This window comes from Lycorma delicatula, chromosome 13 (genome assembly GCF_047948215.1).
Source record: "Lycorma delicatula isolate Av1 chromosome 13, ASM4794821v1, whole genome shotgun sequence".
Classification (NCBI taxonomy): Eukaryota; Metazoa; Arthropoda; class Insecta; order Hemiptera; family Fulgoridae; genus Lycorma; species Lycorma delicatula.
The window spans coordinates 43,098,617-43,120,971 of record NC_134467.1 but is presented as its reverse complement, the minus strand read 5'-3'; the positions used below and the strand labels follow the sequence as shown (position 1 = coordinate 43,120,971).

The window sequence follows — 22,355 nt, the reverse complement described above, 5'->3', positions numbered from 1 at the left end:
ATTTGCTTATATCAAAAATTAATTTAAACGTCAGGAAAACATTTTTGAAAGTATATATTTGGAATATATTATTTTGTTTGAAGTATATTTTTTGATTTGAAGAGGCGATGTCTGATGTATTGGCTGGAATTGTTTTATCGATGTAAATGTTGACATCTCAGTATAGTTTCTATTTAGTATTTTCGAGTATAAGAATGCTGGTGTCTATTTGTAGTATAGATTTGTGTTTTCGATTAGGTGTTTGGTATATTAGTTCAGCTGCTGTATTATGTCTGGGTGTGTGTTTGGTTCCTGTGATGTGTTCCGTTTTTTTTTTTGTTGATGGCATCTTCTGAATGTGTCATTTATGATTGATGGGTCGCTGATTTTGTACTTTTTGTTTATTATAATTATTATTATTATTATTACTATCTCTCATATGAATTTATGAAACGGTAATTAATCGAAATAACAAAATTAATTAATTAGTTATAGATTACACTGTTATATAACATATAAATGTATTTATTAATTTAAATACAAAGTGTATTTTATAATGGACCAATAATTGGAAAAACAATTAAAATTATTGTATTTATTAAAGTAGACAATTAATGTGTAGTAAAATAGCAGTTCATCCGTAATTAATTAATGCCGGTTTGTTTGTTACTAGTATCATATTTTAATAACTCATGATGATTATCTTATACAAACATATAAAACACATTTGCAGCAAATTCACTGAAAATGACTCTTCATTATATTTTTAATTACTCTTTAATTTTTATTTTTGTTATATTTGTAAATTATTGATTAGCTGTTTACGATTTGTTTTTTTTTTGTCTTCAATCTTTTGACTGGTTTGATGCAGCTCTACAAGATTCCCTTTCTAGTGCTAGTCGTTTCATTTCAGTATACCCTCTACATCCTACATCCCTAACAATTTGTTTTACATATTCCAAACGTGGCCTGCCTACACAATTTTCCCTTCTACCTGTTCTTCCAGTATGAAAGCGACTATTCCAGGATGCCTTAGTATGTGGCCTATAAGTCTGTCTCTTCTTTTAACTATATTTTTCCAAACGCTTCTTTCTTCATTTGTCACTTTACCTCTTCATTTGTCACTTTATCCACCCATCTGATTTTTAACATTCTCCTATAGCACCGCATTTCAAAACCTTCTAATCTTTTCTTCTCAGATATTCCGATCGTCCAAGTTTCACTTCCATATAAAGCGACACTCCAAACATATACTTTCAAAAATCTTTTACTGACATTTAAATTAATTTTTGATGTAAACAAATTATATTTCTTACTGAAGGCTCGTTTCGCGTGTCCTATTCGGCATTTTATATCGCTCTTGCTTCGTCTATCTTTAGTAATTCTACTTCCCAAATAACAAAATTCTTCTACCTCCATAATCTTTTCTCCTCCTATTTTCACATTCAGTGGTCCATCTTTGTTATTTCTACTACATTTCATTACTTCTGTTTTGTTCTTGTTTATTTTCGTGCGATAATTCTTGCGTAGGACTTCATCTATGCCGTTCATCGTTTCTTCTAAATCCTTTTTACTCTCGGCTAGAATTACTATATCATCAGCAAATCGTAGCATCTTTATCTTTTCACCTTGTACTGTTACTCCGAATCTAAATTGTTCTTTAACATCATTAACTGCTAGTTCCATGTAAAGATTAAAAAGTAACGGTGACAGGGAACATCCTTGTCGGACTCCCTTTCTTATTACGGCTTCTTTCTTATGTTCTTCAATTATTACTGTTGCTGTTTGGTTCCTGTACATGTTAGCAATTGTTCTTCTATCTCTGTATTTGAACCCTAATTTTTTTTAAATGCTGAACATTTTATTCCAGTCTACGTTATCGAATGCCTTTTCTAGGTCTATAAACGCCAAGTATGTCGGTTTGTTTTTCTTTAATCTTCTCAGTATTGTTTCTCCCATTTCATCCTCCTCAACTTCCTCTTCTTTCTCTATAACACCATTTTCTAATTCATTTCATCCGTATAACTCTTCAATAAATTCCACCCATCTACTGTTTACGATATATATATATATATATTTATTATCTTTATTCGATTACAATTTAATTATAATTTATTTCTTCCGATTTACTGTACACCTTTCTGAAATTAATCTTTCTTCCTAAACGTCAACTGATAATAATTAATAATTCCAATTTTTTTTTAATATTAAATATTTTTAAATTTTATTTTTGCCTATAATTAATTAATTTGGAATAGAAAAAATACATTTTTTTATATATATCACTACATAAGGTCGAATTGCGTGGGATATGTAAATGTAATTTTGTAGCGTATGAAAAATACCATCCCTGACCGGGATTCGATCCCGGGACCTCCGGATAAAAGGCCGAGACACTACCACTCCACCACAGGGAATATTTTTAATCTATTTATTATTATTTTTTCAGTCTGATTTAATTTTATTTTCCCGGAGAATACAGCTTGAATAGTTATATTAGGCTTGTACATATGAGAGCGCTTCAACGTGCGACGGGCAAAAGCGCGATAGCATAGTACAAAGTGAACAAATGGTAACGAACATATATATGCAATCGTTCCCTTTTACTCAACGCCGCGACCAACGCGCTTCTCGAGTTTCCACATGGAACGCGCGATTGTAGCGCGCTTCGTGTTACTAGTTTTTGAATGAAACCGAACACATCGTTCAGTCAAGAGCGCGTTGTCATCGAAGTACAGTCGCGGAGTTTGACAATTTTACCAGTGAGTTGTTTACCTCCCCCACTCATTAGTCATTCATCAGACAAATGTAAAAATTGGCTAAAACATTAAATTTTTAATTTGAAGCTATGACTTTCACATAATCTTACATATCCTCATCAAACCTTGTTGTCAAATACATTCTGAGATACCGTCATAAAATTATTTTTTATCTTTTAGTGCGCGTTTAATTTAAAAATGGTGTTTTAAACATTTTTTTACACAATTTTTATTTTCTACATTTTGGTGAATTTATTATAAGAGAGGTTTTTAAAAAGTTTTTTTAGATTCTTTTTTTTTCATTTTTTACTTTTTAGTCTTAAATTTATACTTTACAGCTGCGCTAGCGTACAGGTTTGAGCGATCTTCGAAGTTTTCATGCCTACAGTTTTCAATACCGTAGTCAAAATTATAGGCAGTTTTAAAAGTTTATATATCTTAAAATATACTCATATAGACTTCGAACAATGAAAAACAGCACAAATCTTAAGTCTCTAATCTAATATATTAAAATCTCTCTGACTGAAGCAATCAGTAATGTCATTCAATACACCAAAGGAAATTCTTGATTTCCAAACTCCTGTCATAATTTAACAGAAGTTGTCGGTAATTTTTTTTTGCACCATGTTTGTACGGTCGCATGTTCAAATTATGTCGACAGAAAAATTACTTTTTTGATTTTTTTTGTTGTATTTTTTGATGGTTTTTTTTTTGCTATTTTAAGGTAATTTTGATATTAGTTTGTAATCTACGCGGGGAAAATGCGCACTTCTAACTTTTGATCGAAGAGTAGTAATGACTTATTTAGCAGCTTATAAGTATCATGAATCATCAAACATAAATATTAATGTAACGGTTATATGAAATTTGAATTTTTGCCTCACCCGTAGAAAAATACTTTCGTTCAATTTAATCAATTGAAATTACAATATCACAAACATGGATAATTCTTTAACTTAGAAAATGTGCATGTAGACGAGGTTGCATAAGTTCAAGGGACATTTTTTTTCACTTAGCAACTTAGGGAATGGAATGGAATGGAATGCAAAGTTGGCAGGAGTCTATTACTCCCTACTTTATCGCAGAACCTGGACAGAGTCCCTTGCTGCTGGATCATTCTAATCGGGCTTGTTTTTAAAAGGGTTATTTTTTAATCTCGGATCTAATTTTTCAAGTTTTGTCTATTATTATTTTAGTGAATTTAAGACGGATTTAATTGCATTCCAATCCGTTGTTAAACCAGCGTTATCGAACCCATTTCATGGGCCGACCGCGGAAGGCTAGGCTTATAAAGCCTGTCCTCCCGACGTAATTCCCCTTCAGACCGTCCACTGAAGTCCTTTCGGTGCTAACTCTTTAATAGGCTAGCAGGAATACGCCACAACGGGGCACTAGCTATAAGGAGGGAGCAATGCGTCCCCTTTTCCGGAGGAGTCGCAATTGCTGGGATATTTTGTCTTACTGTAAGTTTTTTTAAATTTAGACCGCGTTTTTGTTTTATGCGCGACTTACCGTGTTTGACGTCTTCAAACTATATAACTCGCGAAAACTTTTCACTCGCGACCCCGGAAACGCGTCTGACGCACTATTCCGTTTATGGCTCATGCGATATGGAGGCCCCTAAGCCTGGTTTGTCGATTTTCGGCTACCGCACCGCACCATCACGGTGGTTCGTCCAGTACGGCGTGAGGCCGCTTCCTTACAACTGTCGGAGTTGGGTCCTCTCGGCAGATGTCCCGAAGATGACTGTGTTCGGACACAGCCGCTCTCCCGAACAGTCTGCGCGCCTGCGCCACCCCCACCTCGGACACGGATTGAAATCTCGCATCAGATCGGAGAGTGGCGTTCCTGACGAACCACGGAGCTCCAAAGATCGTCCGCAACGCGATGTTTTGGACGGCCTCGATCTTCTTTTGAAGCGATAACTTAGGGACATTTTAGCGACTTGAAAATGTTGTTGAAATTTGTTGTTATCAGGAGCAAACCTGTATGCAAAATTTCAGAGCGAATGGATAATCGCTCTGAAAATCTACTTTAAAATTTGACTGAAAGGTTCCGTACCATGAACCTCACATATATAGTCCAAGAGCGAGTTAATACAGGAGTGGCAATAAAAAGGGACAAGCTATATTAGATATTTTCCTGGGGATAAGTTGGGTTAAAGAAAGACCGAGTCCCGGTTCCCTGCTGAGGTGGTGGAGGGCGGCGTAGCCAGACCTCATCTCTGAGGCGGGGAATCAGAGGCAGGCAAACAAAGAAATAAAGATCCGAGACCGGAGAGGCTAACTTGCCGTGCTGGGCGTACTACCGGTGGGCGGGGGACGCCTCCTTAGAGTAAATGGACACTCTCCCCAACTGAGTATACTTAAATGGATATCCGGTTGGGGGGAGAAGGGAGAGAGAAAAAAAAAGCTATACTAGATATGGAATGTTCCGATTACAAGAATAAAGTTATTAAAACATCAGGTCGGAAAGAATTAGTGGATATTTTTTCTGAGAAGTGTTCGTAGAACCGAAGAAAATTCTTAATAAATTTAATTTATTAAAAATAGTATATCTATATAAATAAAAATGTAACAGTTCGTTTGTTCAAAATCTTAAATCTCCGAAAGTTCTTCACCGATTGCTTTGAAATTTTGAAACAACGTTGCATTCGAATACGCGCGTGTTTTTAAATACCTAAAATGTCACACCTGTAACAGGTAAAAACATGCTTTTTTTGAAAAACAGCGCTATCTGTTGGACGTAAAAGCAACACACGCTATACTAAATATTTTACATTTCCATTTCAGTGTTTCCGATATGTGTGTCCGCTATAGAATTGAAAACTACTGGATCGATTTACGCGCGGGAAAAAAGGTAGAATGGGGAAATTCGGAAAAGGGAAATAGGGAAAATCGGAAAAGGGAAAAATCCCAAACAAGGTAAAAGAGAAGAAGGGGAAAATGGCAAATAGAAAAAAGGGAATTGAAAGGGGAAAGAGAAATAGAGAAGAAAAGGTAAAGATAAAGGGGAATGGGGAAGAGAAAAGGAAACGCGGAGGAAGTGAATATCGTAAAAATGAAAATGGGAAAAGGAAAATAGAGAAAAAGGAAAAGGGGGAAAGAAAAAGGGAAGGAAAAGCGAGAAAGGGGAAAAGGAAAAAGGGAAAGGTTAAATTTTGTAAAGTTCCGTAATGTTCAATTTGTTCTGTCGAATCACCCTCGTATTCAGGATTTTGAGTTCATGTGTTGTAAGATTGTAAGTATATATTTTATCAGTATAATGGAAATTGATATTTGAATACTTTTAATTATTATATTTTTCTACATTTTAATACTTTTAATTTTGTAATTTCATTACTATACAGTTGAATAAGTTTTGTAATGTTATATGATAAACTTACCTCGATGTGATCTCGAGTTTTTTCTCAAGTTAAATATTATCCCTTACAAGGTGTTATACCATCCTTAATTATTTTCAGTAACCCGTCAAAGGATTCAATACACATTCTAAAGTAGGTAAAAAATCTAATGTAGACACCACATAACTTCCTTGTACGCCTATTAAATTAATTTACCTTTTTTAAAATACATAAAATTTTATTTCGCTAATAACTTGTGATATTTTTCCATATATTTTTTTTATTGTTATTATTGAATTATTATTTATCGTAATTTTTTTTTATAATTGGAGGTTAATAATTATTAATAAATCGATATATTTAAATTAAAAAAAAAGGAGATTAAGTCGGATTCGAACCGATGTACCTTCCCCTTGTAAGATCGAATGAAATACTCCGCCAACTGAATCTGTAGCTCACGCAAATGTATCTTCACGCTATCCAAACTGTGGTGAATAAAAGTGAGTGTCTTCTTCATCTAAATTTTTCTCAATATAATCAGAAGCGAGTAGAAACATATCAAAATTTTTGCTTTGAAGGCGAAGAATAATTCCAGATATCAATTCTTGTTAATGAAAGTATGAACTTTGTCTGTCATTAATAAAATCTTTTTATCACATTGTAAATTCACATTCAAGTCGTTTAAATGCGAAAATATATTATCTAAGTAAGCCAATAGCAACATATATTTATTATTCTGTAAAAACATTGAGAACGGCGGTTTTTTTATCTTGGAAAAATATTATTAATTCATCTCTTAATTCAAATAAGCGGGTTAACACTTCCCCCCCCCCCGCGATAACCATCTGACTTCTACATGAGAAAGAAAAGATTTTTTCTTTCCTTCCGTTTCATCAAATAGTTTAAACAAACAGCCGCATCTAAATAGTTTTAACTAGGTTTTATTGGGTTGGCCTTGGGAAGGGGGTCGCGAAATATTCATTATATTTTTTTTGATTTTTACTTTTTGGGGTTGTGGAGTTAGAAAGGTTGAAAATTGCTGATCTCGACCAAAAAAAAATATATGTACATACGAGGTTTTGAAGAAAAGTAATGAGGCTGACTTTTTACTTACCAAAGTTTTTATTTTTTTCACACAACAATATTATCCCTTTCAAAGTAGTTCCCTTGGGCAGCTATACACCGGCGGAGTCGTTGTTCCCACTCCTAGTAGCAGCGCTTTTAACTGGTCGGTCACACTCTTTTGAATGTTCTCCAGAGTTCCAAAATGACGTCCTTTTAAGACATATTTCAATTTCGGGAAAAGGAAAAAGTCACAAGGACTCAAATCAGGTGAATAGGGAGGTTCAGGAACCGTAGGAGTGCGTTTTGAGGTCAAAAATTCCCTGATGGAAGTGGCCGTGTGACACGGGGCATTGTCATAATGAAGCATCTACTTGTCTGCAACGTCTAGTCTCACGCGAATCACTCTTTTCCTGAGCCTTTCAATTACACCTTTGTAAAACGCTTGGTTGACAGTTTGTCCTGGAGGAACAAATTCTTTATGCGTGATACCCCTACTGTCAAAAAAGCAAATCGGCACGGTTTTAAACTTTGATTTGCTCAAACGATATTTTTTCGTTCGAGGAAATGACGGAGTGTGCCGCTCTTCGCTTTGCTTCAGGATCGTACTCAAATATCCAGGATTCATCACCTGTGATCACACGATTGAAGAATTCTTGGTCGTTGTCAATCCTCTCAAGAAGATCAACGGACACGTTTCTTTGATTGTCCTTCTGTTCTGTTTCGCACAAACCTTTCGCATGTCCAAATCGACTGTCATAATTTGATGTACGGTGAAAGCGTTTAAATTTAACTGTTCATTCATCATCTTTATTGTTAAACGACGGTCTGATCTCACAAGAACCCTCACGCGCTCAACGTTTTCGTCAGATTTTGAAGTCGAAGGTCTCCCTGAGCGAGGCTGATCTTCAACCTGTTCTCGACCTTCCAAAAATGATTTGTGCCGGCGGAATACTTGTGCTCTTGATAAGCAATGTTCCCGAAAGACCTGTTTCAACTTGTCAAAGCATCAAAGTTTCAAAGCATGTCAAAGGTCACACTAGCGGATTCCCCTAGTTTAACACAAAACTTGATTGCACAACGTCGCTCTAAATTCCGATGCTCCATTTTCATAACGCACAACAAAAATACAACTTCACTGATGGCGCTGTCAAAAATGTGTTGGCTGAACGGAGTTGAAACTCGTACTGAGCATGTGGAAGAGATGAACAAACCGGTCTAGCACAGACCGGTACACACAGCGTTGCCAGATCGCTCGCAGTGTTACCAATCTCATTTACTTTTCTCACACACCTCGTATGTGCGAACGTATTCCCGTATATCTCTGGATTTACCGAATCTATTTTTTTTAAATTTGGCATAAAATATATCTATATACGGGGCATTGATCTTGTTAATTCTTTTCTCAAAATTCGTTGAGTTGGGAAGAGATATCGCGAAAAAACTAATTTCGATTTTTTCATTTTAGTGAAAAATTATTAAAGCGAATTTTTTACCTACAATACATATATAAATAATACAAACACATTTTTTTTAAAAATCAACCCCCATCTCTTAAAATTGAAATATATATCTTTCTTTCACTCTATCTCTCTCCGGTTTGAATATTTTTCAAACATTTTCTGAAAGTTTATATTTCAAATATATAGAACTATCATGAAATGTCTGTAATTTTTTTTTTAATTACAGATCCTGGATCTAAAACACAGAAAGGTTTTTGAAAATTTCCTTTTTCTTTAGCTTTTATTAAAGGGGTGTTAGATTTCAAGAAAACTTAACTGAAGCAAATTTGTTATATTTAACCTATACATTAATATTTTTAGAATATATTTTTTTTAAATTTATTTCCCATTTCTAAAAAATATATAATTTAATTGTTTTTTATATTATTATTTTACATTTTATCTTTATATTAATACTTGTGTATGTGTGAGTGTATATATTTAGATATGTATGGAAGTATTTCTTATTAAGACAAAATTGAAAGTAATTAAACAATTGGAAACTATTTCTATGAAGTTATGGAAAATCCATTATCCACAGTATGGTAATGGTTGTCATGGTAACCAATCATAACAGGAAAATGTACTATCCTTTTGTGTATTAAAAGTTTAATGTTAGTAGCAAACAATATTTAGTGTTCTATCTTATAGTTTGCGCGCGCATGTGTGTTTGTGTGTGTGTGTGTGTGGTGTGTGAGAGAGTGTTATATTAAATTTCATCACCAAGTCACGAACCAAGTTTAACTTTAACTTGTAACTAAATTATAACAAATTTGTGGTCCAGGTGTGGTTTCAAATGTAATAAATACATTAACGACTTCACCGGATATCTGAAATCTCTTATTTGTTGTATATAACTTGAGATTAACTCAATATAATAAACTACATTTACGGACGATTTAGAGTCAAAATTTGATTATAATTTTTTCTATTTAATCTTGTTATATATAGTTTTTCTTATTAAAATAAAAAAATAACTTTAATATTTCAATTATAGAATTTTCTAATTTTTATAAACTTTTCGAAGAAAAGTACGGTATTACTTTCGATCACCTGGTGGAGTTAAGGGTGGGGGGTAAAAATGAATTTTCTTTACGTTTTGAGGTATGAGCAGTATGAAAATACCATTAACTTAAATTGGAATTTTATTTATATATATATATATATATATATATATATATATATATATAATTGTTGGCTATGTATAAAATTTTGTGGCTCGAAAATATCCAAAACTACCTAATCAATTTCTTTGAAATTTAGATATGTTCTGGTAGTTTATTTGAAATTGTGCATATTAAAATTTGATAAAGATTGGTTGAGTCGCTTTTAAGTTACGCTAAATATAAGCCTAAAATTTTGTGGCTCGAAAATCTACAAAATTACTAAATCAATTTCATTGAAATATATATATATATGCTGTAATAGTATATCTGAAGTTGTGTACGTGAAAATTTTATGAAAAATAGTTGAGGTATTACTATCAATTTAAATTTAAAAAAAAAAATCCCTTTCGGCACGCCGGAAGGCGGAGATAGATTTCACCGGTGCAAAGTAGGGGATAAAAAAGATTTCCAACTTAATGTTAAGAAAAACTTCAAATTTACTCAACACGACAATGATTGCATGTGAAAAAAAGTTTCACTTGTTCAGCATACGACAAGCCCTATCTTATTACAATTCTAATAATATTTTGGTTATCCCTTGCCGTAAGCGTTGGTCATATCAAAAATTGTTTCAGACATACGTTTTAGGTAATGTTTAGAGGACTAACGACCATTTTAAACCGATTTGATGGTGTGCCTATTAAGGGAGGTATAATTTATTTGTCTTCGAAACCCCATTTTTTCCACCCCATGGGCCAATGGTTGGTGATATCAAAAAACTTTACTTTGATAAATTTTAGGTCATTATCCAATAAAATAGTAGGAACTTAAATGAATTCGATATTTTACTTAATAAGGAAGTTATAGTAATATTTTGGTTTTTTTCTTCGAAAATGCCTTCCCATTTCCACCCCCATGGTCCGATTTGGCCCATTAACGAACTCGACCGAGATTTTGGGTCGTTATATTCTATGTATCAATTTCAATTTCAATTATCAAAAAGTGATTGGCGGAAAATTATGGCAATTAACGTGTTCACAAGAAAATGAAATATAAATGTATAGATGAACTTCTGAACTGGCGGTTTTGGGATCTGGGAGAATATGAAACGCGAAGATATGTTGAAATTTTTTGAAGATGAATCATGATACCCATTACAATAGGTACACGGTGTCCCATATAAAACGCAACCCAACCTTATATTGGTAGGTATTGAAATAATAAAAAGGCATGTGTAAATGTAAATGTAATTTTTATTATTACCATCCATTACCTTACATTTACAGTAAATGTTGGAAGTGGCCGCCATCTTCTTGAATACAAACTTCAATTCTTTTTACAGCGTTTCTTGCAACTTTTTTCAAAGTTTGTGGCTAGATATTTAATACAGCTTGTTCAGTATCGACTTTCAATCGTTCAAGTGTTCGTGGTTTGTCGCTGTAGGCTTTTTCTTTAAGGTAATCCCCGTAGAAAAAAATCCGCCGCAGTCAAATCTGGAGATCTTGGTGGCCACAAGCCTCGACCGATAACACGATTACCGAAGAATTCCTCGACGAAATCAGAAGTTGAACCTGCGTAGTGCGATGTCGCACCGTCATGTTGTATCGCGCACCACACGCCCGACTTCTGCGGGTGTAATTGTTTTTCGTGATAAACGTTGGGATTTTCAGCGCTCCAAATTCTACTGTTTTGGGTGTTTACGTAGCCGTCCAAATGAAACCGCGCTTCATCTGTGAAAAATAACTAATCAATAACGTTAATTCCCTCGCGCAGAAATCGACGGAACCGTTGACAATATTGTAGCCATTTTTCTTTGTCGTGCTCAAGAAATCGATGAATTGTTTGAATGTGATAAGGTCGTAATTGAAATCGTTTGGTCGCCCGATGAACGGTCGATTTAGACAAATTAATTTCAGCAGACAAACGTCTGATCGATTTATTTGACGGGGCGAGTAATCGGTCTTTGATTTCAGCGACTGTATCTGTATTCAACACCGACGCAGATCTTTTGTGTTCCTTGTTATTAACAGAACCGGTCTCTCTAAATTTTGCAACTAACCTTAATACTTATATTTTGTTAGGAGCCGGTTTATCTGGTACTTATGGTAAAACAAATCTTGCACTGCGACCGCTGATTTCGTACTGAAGTACGACTCGACAATGAAAAGACGTTCATCTAGCGAAAACACCATCTTGTCTCTAGCGATACACTGAACGTTATGATTGCATTGTTGTTACTATCGGTAGTGTTCTACTGCGTCGCCGCGATGTTCAGATGTTGGACGAGTCCATTTCAGTAACGAGTAGGGGAGTAGGCTTGAGTTTTGAAATTTTATGGATGAATGATTGATGGGTTGCGTTTTATATGGGACACTCTGTAGTTTTCTTATGAAATCTATCTAAAATTAAACGGGGAAAGTTAGAAGCGTGGTTTGTTATGATGCTGCAAGTAGGAAAGTTTCTTTATTTAAAATATTTACTGTTAGCAATATTAAACATAATTTAAAAATATATACATTAAAACTAAATTAAATTAACAAAAAGTAGTTCTTCTTCCGTAGAACTGTGCAAGAATTTTGGTTTTTTATTACTTATCCTTTGTAAAAACAAAAAAAGAGGTTCTTAAATTTATTACATTTTAAAAAATATAAGTTAATTTGAATTTATTTTAATATTTTAAGACCGTAAAGTATCATTTTAATTGAATTATTTATTAAGATAATAAAATACAAATTATATTTCATACAAGAGTGTTTTTACTGCAGGAGTTTCATATTGTAATATTTTTACGCTGTTGAATACAACCAAACAGTTCTAACAACCAACTGACGCTTGTTTGTTATTTAACATAATTTTTATACAATGAAACAAGTTCTGTTATATTAAATAGTATAAATTATGAAAGAGAAGTTATGAAATTAATTGAATGCAGTGAGAGAAAATTTTACTGATGAAATAATATAAAATATAGAATATAACACGGAAAAACTGGAAAAAAGTCACGAAATATTCATATAAACATATATCTGGAAGTTCTTCGAATTTAAATTATAGCTTGATAAAAATTTCACCGTGATTTTTTTTTTACTAAGAATAAAATGAAGCCTTACTAAAATTCTTGGTATTTAAATCGATGGATTTTGGTCTGAAAAGTGAAATAAAACAGATTCCAGAACTGTTATCTCTAGTAATTTTAATTTCCCGGAGAATACAGCCGGAATATCTGTGTTAAAGGGGTAAGTATGGTGATGATGTTAAAAATAGGGTATAGGGTTTTTAGCAGATCTTTACGTTTAAAATCTCAATTAGTTTATCTAGACCAAAAAAATATATGTATGTACGTACGTGTGTTGCACTGCTTTTACTCCTATATCTCAGGATTGACCGAACTTATTTTCATAAAATTTGGCTCAAATGTTTATATAAATTCATCATATTAGTTTTTCAAAATTCGTTAAATTGGGGGGGGGGGAGATATCGCAAAAAAACTAATTTCGATCTTCTTCAGAAGCATTTTTGAAAACTACAAAGTAATTTTTTAGTCCTGTTACCCAATTGTTAATTCCCGGTAATTTTTTTCTAAGAAAGGGAAATTTTGTTTTGTAACACGAAGTTGATAGCGCTATTCAACCGGTATAGATACGGCAGTGTGAGTTGATTCTCCTTGAGCTGTGTAAACTTTTGTGCCGTTTTCGGTCGTGTTATGAACAGAATGTATTTTACAACAGAACAGCGAGTATTCATTCTTGAACAATATTTTGCTACGAAATCGTACGCGAGTGTGAAAGAATCACTTCAAATTAAATTTTTTGGTGTTCCTCCGCCAGAAAAAAAAATCAATTTCTAGGCTAGCAAACCGATTTTGAGAGACAGGTATTGTTTGCGACAGAAAACGTAGCGGTCGACCGACTCGCTTGACAGATGACGTTTTAGAGAATCTGAAAACATGCAATATTGCCGTCGGTTTAGGTCTCTCGTAAACGATAACGGAATCGAATTTTTAAACGCAATGTTCTTTAGCGATGAAGCTTGGATCCATCTCAACGGTTATGTGAACAGACAAAACTGTGGAATTTGGGCGGTTGAATTTGGGCGAGTGTAAAAGAATCAATTCAAATTAAATTTGTTGGTGTTCCTCCGCCAGAAAAAATGTTAATTTCTAGGCTAGCAAACTGTTTTCGAGAGACAGGTAGTGTTTGCGACAGAAAACATAGCGGTCGACCTTGTCGCTTGACTGATGACATTTTAGAGAATGTGAAAACAAGATCGCTCAATTCTCCACGAAAAAGTTTATGAAAACTTTCCACGCAAATCGGTTTGTCGTATTCGACTGTTCAGAAAGCCGCTAAAAAATTGAAATCGTATCCGTATCGCGTACGATTAATCCAAGAGCTTCAGCCTCCAGATTTAAACAAGCGATTACAATATTGCCGTCGGATTAGGTCTCTCGTAAACGGTAAGCCTGGATCCATCTCGACGGTTATGTGAACAGTTAAAACTGACGAATTTGGGCGGTTGAAAATCCTAACGCTTTACAAGACAAATCTTTGCATCCTGAAAAAATTGGTATGTGGTGTGCTATATCTCGTCATCGTATAGTCGGACCCTATTCTTCTAACAGACAGTAAATGGTGAAGTATACAGGAATATTGTGCGCCAATTTGTGTCCGTCTTGGAACCTCAAGAACGGTATTCCCGGTTTCAGCAAGACGGCGCTACATGCCACACGTCTCGAGAAACCGTGGATTTCCTGCAAGAGTTCTTTGATGATCGAATAATAAGCAAGGGCTTATGAATTTTTTCTTTGGGGCTTTATAAAGTATCAAGTGTATGTGCCACCGTTACCGGCTGACCTACCCGACTTGAGATACAGAGTTGAAGCAGCTGCGCATCAGTTACTCCAGACTTGCTGATTAAAGTATGGGATGAACTCTCCTATCGGCTGCCGTGTGATGAATGGTTACTAATTACAGGGAAAACTGTTTAAATTGTTATTTCATTTCATGTACAATTTATCAACGTAAGTGAAACTTAATATGTATTACATAACTTTAAAATCCCGATATTCATTTTGAAACACGATATATTCTGTTTATCAACTATAGTATGCCTTCCTTTTTCCTCTTTAGCCTCCGGGAATTATCGTCAGGTATTACTTCAGAGGATAAATGAGGATGACATATATGAGTGTAAGTGAATTGTAGTCTTGTACAGTCTCAGGTAGACCATTTCTTAGATGTATGATTAATTGAAACCCAACCACCAAAGAATACCGGTATCCACGATCTAGTATTGAAATCCGTATAAAAGTAACTACCTTTACTCGAACTTGAACGCTTGAACTCTCGACTTCCAAATCATCTGATTTGGAAAGACGTGCCCATTCGGCCTGGATTCTCGAGTTTATACGGAGACCCAAAGCCGACCCGATAAGATCCAGCTAACCGGTTTAGTCGCACCCAACCAACATCGTTATAGTTTTAACATATCAATACGAAAATTTTCGCTCTCCGTAACCCGATAGCAAAGCGTTTTTGGACATATTTATATTTGTAAAGCTTTATAATCAATTACAAAATTTTTCCCTTTCATCCTGAATTTCTCTCTCTCTCTCTCTCTATCTCTATCTCTCTATCTCCATCTCTCTCTCCATCTCTATCTCTATATCTATATCTATCTCTCTCTCCATCGCTCTCTCTCTCTCTCTCTCTCTCTCCATCTCTATCACTCTCTCTCTCTATCTATCTATCTATCTCTCTCTCACTCTCTCTCTCTCTAACACTCTCCATCTCTATCACTCTCTCTATATCTATCTATCTCTCTCTCTCTCTCACTCTCTCTCTCTCTAACACTCTCCATCTCTATCACTCTCTCTATATCTATCTCTCTCTCTCTCTCTCTCTCTCTCTCTCTCTCTATATCTCTATCTCTCTCTCTCTCTCTACGTCTCTATCTCCATCTCTCTCTCCATCTCTATCTCTATATCTATATCTATCTCTCTCTCCATCGCTCTCTCTCTCTCTCTCTCTCTCTCTCTAACACTCTCCATCTATCACTCTCTCTATCTCTCTCTCTCTCTCTCTCTCTCTCTCTCTCTCTCTCTCTCTCTCTCTCTCTCTATCTATCTATATCTCTCTCTCTACATCTCTATCTCTATCTCTACATCTCTATCTCTATCTCTCTCTCCATCGCTCTCTCTCTCTCTCTCTCCATCTCTCTCTCTCTCTCTCTCTCTCTCTCTCTCTCTCTCTCTCTCTCTCTCTCTCTCTCTCTCTCTCTCTCTCCATCTATCTATCTATCTCTCTCTCTCTCTCTACATCTCTATCTCTATCTCTCTCTCCATCTCTATCTCTATATCTATATCTATCTCTCTCTCCATCGCTCTCTCTTTCTCTCTCTCCCCATCTCTCTCTCTCTCTCTCTCTCTCTCTCTCTCCATCTATCTATCTATCTATCTATCTATCTCTCTCTCTCTCTCTCTCTCTTTTTCTGTCTCTATTTCTATCTCTCTCCCCATCTCTCTCTCTCTCTATCTCTATCTCTCTCTCCGTCTCTCCATCTCTCTCTCTCTCTCTCCCTCTCTCTCTCTCTCTCTCTCTCTCTCTCTCTCTCTCTCTCTCTCTCTCTCTCTCTCTCTCTCTCTCTCTCTCTCTCTCTCTCTCTCTCTCTCTCGCTCTCTCTCTTTTTATCTATCTCTCACTCTTGGCAGTGAATGTAAATGAAAATCTTGACTGTTTTATGAATCCGTAACGTTCTGGTTAAAAATTATGAATGTTAATCATTCCGCTACGGAGGACGAAATTAACATAATATTTCTTATATAGTAGGGTTTTTTTTACAAATTAATGAAAAAGTTTTTTTTTTGAAGTTCTATAATTTAATTTTTACTCATTATGAAGATTTAAATTAAAAAATTGAAATTTTGTTATAAAAATCGAAACAGTTTCCTTAATATTAAGAAAAGATTGACTCAAAATCAAAAAGTAAGAAATAAAACATAAATATACAGAAAAATGGGAACAGTATATTTTCTTTCTCTCCTACAATATCTGGTCAAAGTTCTACAAAATTTCCATTTCCGTCACGTACTTTTAGTATTGCTTATTATAAAGTTTTGTATTCTCCTAAGTCGACGTATAATTGCGTCTTTATTATTTTTTTTTTATATCAAAAAAAAATTTAATAAATTTTCTACAGTATTTAAACTAATTTCTCTTGAAACTAGGCTTCCTTTATTTTAATTAATAATTTTATTATAACTCGTTAGAGGGTGAATTAACGTCGTTTTTTGTTTAAATATAATTTTTATAAATTGCCATTTTTTTCAGCTATTTTGTTTTGTGCAGTACTTTCTTTTTTATATTAAATTACAATTATTAAATAAAAATTACGTCATTTTTACAAGTTGGAACCACAAGAGAGACAAATATGATAATAGTCAGATCAAAATTTTTTTAAATAAAAAACAGTAGTTTAATTTAATACAGTGTTACGATATAATATTATTATTTATGATAATTTCCTGGCATCATAACCCCAGATCTATCCTCTCTGTATGTATTTTTATGTTTAGCCTTTGGAACCACCGTAAACTATTATTTCAGAGAATGGATGAGGTCGATATAAATAAAGCGTAGTCGAAGTTCCAGGTAGACTACTCCTGAGATATGTGGTTAATTGAAACCCAACCGCCAAAGAACAAAGGGAGGGTCGGAACTCCCTGATGATGGTATACAGGACTCTCGAGGTATGAGAGGGTCGTGGACAACCCAACCCCGTAGGGGGAAGACCTTGTGATGTTACTGGTCGCCACACCACCCGTTCCGAGCCCTGAAGGGCGTTACTGGAGGTCGCCTTTACACTCTCTAACTGATTCCATCTCACAGCCAGGCCTCGGTCGGGATGCCACCGATGTAAATGCGTCGGCAGAAATTTGCATCGGTAAAAAACATATCAAATTTCGCCTTTACGTAGGCTTCAAACGGACATCTTCACACCCAACCTAACACGATTCCCTCAAACTAACTGATCGAGAACGAGGACGCGTATCCAGATTTGACAGCACCGTTCGTGACTGTGAATGCCTCAGAAAACGAACGAGTTGTAAGTACCAATCAAAATCACGTACCGTACCGATCAAAATTATGTCTTACGCAACATAAAAATTCAGATCTACACTCTCAAATAAGTCGACCAATTTAGGTCACCTAACAAGGGGAAGGCAATCTTATTCCGGTCCGCGCAGAAGCCGTGGACACAACCCCCACCCTCACTCGGTCCCATTTCTCGCGTTTCTCCCGTGGCGCATTACTAAGTCACGATAAGGACCGTCACCAGCGGAGGGAAGCCACACCCCCGGTCGCAAGGGTTAGAGTCGCGGATAGCAAAGGACGTGTGCAACGCACGTCTGGAGCTTGTAGAATAGGGCCGGGGAGGGTAGCTGTCAAGCGGAGGGGCGCGTCGGCTATCCAGAAGAGGAAGTCGTGAAAAAGGAAGTGTTCCTGTGAGGCTGGAGGGACCCCGTTGAGAAAGCCCCTTTGAAGGGCTAAGTCAGGGAGGGAAGAGACTACTGTGCCATGAAACCCTGAGATTACTGTGTTGTGCCTAACGGCAGGGACTGGTTACTTAAGGGTGTTTAAAAAACAAAATAAAAATAAAAATAAATGAATGTATTACTTATTAATTTTAATTTTTTTTTCTTTCAATAAAAGATTATTAAACTTGCAAGTTGTGTAGATTTTATGATTTTTTTTTTTTATATTTCAATATTCTAGTAAATTTGATATATTTATTTTTCAAAATATTGTAATTAATTAAATTACAACAATAATAAATAAATGGTATTTGTTGTAGTATTTTTTTTTTTTATTAAACCTACAAGCGAAAGAACTGCATTGCACTCGGCCGTTAGATATATTTAATGTTTAAAGTGTCGCCTAATTTCAGACTTTAGCCGTGAAATGTATAGTCATGTTTAAACATGTGTGTTGCTTCTAGTTCGGCAGATAATTTGGTTTAAAGAATCTTGTGACGTAACATAGATTAAAATTTTCTCAGATATTTAATTTGATCGTGCTCGGAATTCCATACAATAATAAGTTTTACTGTTCTCAGATAAAAAATGTATCAAATAGTTTATCATGCTCGCTTCTTTTTTTTTTAACCTCCGGGTCCACCGTTAAGAATGCTTCAGAGGATGAGATGAATGATTTGTAGCGTGTGTGAAAATGCCATGCCTGACAGGGATTCAAACCCGGGACCTCCGGATGAAAGACCGAGATGCTACCACTCGCGCCACGGAGGCCGGTTAAGGCCTCTCTTTGCTTATCATGCTCGCTTAGCTTAATTTATTATAACACAAAAGTATATATTTTTTATATGTACTGATGCCGAATAGCACAGGCGAAACGAGCCTTCAGAGAGAAATATAATTTGTTTACTTTTTTTTTTGTCTTCAGTCATTTGACTGGTTTGATGCAGCTCTCCAAGATTCTCTATCTAGTGCTAGTCGTTTCATTTCGGTATACCCTCCACATCCTACATCCCTAACAATTTGTTTTACATATTCCAAACGTGGCCTGCCTACACAATTTTTCCCTTCTACCTGTCCTTCCAATATTAAAGCGACTATTCCAGGATGCCTTAGTATGTGGCCTATAAGTCTGTCTGTTCTTTTAAGTATATTTTTCCAAATGCTTCTTTCTTCATCTATTTGTCGCAATACCTCTTCATTTGTCACTTAATCCACCCGCCTGATTTTTAACATTCTCCTATAGCACCGCATTTCAAAAGCTTCTAATCTTTTCTTCTCAGATACTCCGATTGTCCAATTTTGCGTTCCATATAAAACGACACTCCAATTTGTTTACATCAAAAATTAATTTAAACGTCCGGAAAATATTTTTGAAAGTATATGTTTGAAGCGAATCTTTATGTGAAAGTGAAACTTATAGGCCACATATTAAGGCATCCTGGAATAGTCGCTTTAATATTGGAGGGACAGGTAAAAGGGAAAAATTGTGCAGGAAGCAATGTTTGAAATATGTAAAACAAATTGTTAGAGATGTAGGTGGTAGGGGGTGTATCGAAATGAAACGACTAACACTAGATAGGGAATCTTGGAGAGCTATCTAGTGTCAGTCGTTTCATTTCGATATAACCCATACCTCCTACATCCCTAACAATTATATATATATATATATATATATATATATATATATATATGTATGTGTGTGTGTGTGTGTGTGTGTTTGTGTATATGCTTGTGTTTTGTGTTGAGCAAGGTAAGAGTGAATTTAATAATTTGATATGATCAAATGATAATACAGGGGAAACTGTCGACTAGCTCAAGCGAATTAAATTTAACTGTAAATGGCAAGTCACCGATAGATAAGTAAATCCTAAATCCCTTGGTTATTACTAACAGTTAAATGTAGCTAGCCAAGATTATGTACTACTCAGCTTGACAACAGTTAATTAGTAATTAATTTGGTATAAACTCACACGAATACACACACACACACACACACACACACACACACACACGTATGCATGAGTATATAGAGTATGTTACATTTCTGCCATATGTAAAATACGGATCTGTTGCCTTCTGGCAGTACAAGTTAATGCATTATAGTAGTGGTGCTACTGCTTCCACCCCCAGAACGAAGTTATAACTGTACGTACTAAACTCGTTGAATAAAAAGTACGACTATTACATAACAAATAAAAAGAAAAGACAATGTTACCAACAAAATAATCTTAAAACTTCGTATAAATTTATAAAAAATCAGTTACCAATTAAAATTCTAGTAAGATTTTCTAGTACGAATATTTTTATTATTTTTGCTGTTCTTTCAATTATTAATTCATTTCTAATAAAGTTATTATCTATAACTTCTGCTTAACTCGTATTATTACATTTTACATGATTTTATCATATATTTTTTGATTTCACATAATATATAAATCATGATTTATAATCTTACGTGACGTTGGTTCCTTTTCAGTATCTGTTATAATTACAAGTTTTAAATTTATTTATTTATTTTTTTTTTTTATTCTGAAAATGGCGCAAATGTCTTTGTTATGGTTTTAATCAATTTCTATCGAGGTCCTACATACACTAAGTTAATATACTTTATCTCTTGTTTTGATGTTTTAAGGAATTTTTTTTTTTTTCAATTATTAACAAATTATTTTTTAACCCATTTTGGGGTTTTCATTTTTTTTCTTTTAATGTCTGCGTTACAGTCTGTTCAACTAGTAAACAATAATCAACCCCTCTCTCTATGAACTAATGAAATGAGGATGATATTTATGACATGTAAATGAGGTTGATTCTTGTATAAACTGTTAGTTACTTGGGATTTGAACCTTAGAATCTTCGAATTTTATAATCAGCTGTTAAACAAGTAATTTTCGACGATTAGTCAATCATTAGATCATACCGGTGAGGTACACTTGATTTACAAAATCTATATTTATACATTTTATGCATTTTATTAAACCTTACATTAGTTCGTTTGAACCAACTTTATATCTTTTACCGTTATTACGTAATGATTATTATAATTTTGGCGACCTTTTTAAGGTGAATCCGACGGCCGGTTATGGCCATTCGTATATTATTGTAGCCCTTTAAGGATTCTTATTTCGAATCCGAAATCAGAATCAAAATCCGAGACAAAAATAATTTTACACACATGAATTCAATAACAATTGTGCATGCATTGAAAAATTTTTTTTTTAAATACATATATATATACAGTGTGATATTTAAGTATGGAAACGGCTTTATACTGCATATCTGAGAGATATGTGGAGGCAGAAAGAAATGGGGTTCGACATAATTTAAAAAAATCTGCATTATGATGGGTTTTTAATTTTTGTCCCCCATCTTGAATCCGCCTTATTGAATCAAAATAATTTTTTTTTTTAATAGGGATATCTCGCCGTACCTCAACAGGATGATACATAGGTATCTGCAGGAAAGGAAGGTCGTCTACGAGGTGGATGGTTGCAGACGGCTCTTCGACGTTTGTTGTGGAGTTCCACAGGATTCTATTGTTGGCCCTTTCCTGTGGAACCTTGTGTACGATGGGGTACTAATATTACCCTGGGGTACCCCAGATTACGCCATGAGGTACCCTGCAGTGGTTTCGTCCGTCGCCTTCGCTGATAACTTGGCGCTTGTTATCCTTGCCAAGTTGAAGGCGTACGTCATGCTGCGGACAAACCGGTCGATCGCCCTGGTTGACCCCTGGCTGTCTGAGCAGGGTCTGTATCTGGCCCCTCAAAAGGTCCAGGCGGTGATGTTGACTGGGAGAAGGCGTCTCGCACCGATCCGCTTCACAGTTAAGGGACATGTCGTCGTCCCGGAAGCCGAAACGAAATACCTGAGCATATGGCTGGACCGACCGCGCTCTTTCTCCGCGCATGTCCACCAGGTTGCACAGCCGGCTGAAAGGACTGTTCGGAGTCTGACAGACTGCTTGGCAATGTCGCAGGCCCCAGATCCTCTAAGCGTAGAATATACTCGCACGTCGTGTCCTCTATCCTATTATATGGAATGCCGATATGGTATAAGACCTTAAATGCAGCG

At 35.2% G+C, this 22,355-nt stretch overlaps 1 protein-coding gene across 3 annotated transcripts in view; it reads left to right on the top strand.

Moving 5' to 3' along the window:
- Positions 1 to 22,355, top strand: part of LOC142333791 (calcitonin gene-related peptide type 1 receptor-like) — a 980,405-nt gene that overhangs the window by 924,080 nt on the left and 33,970 nt on the right. The window lies entirely within an intron of this gene.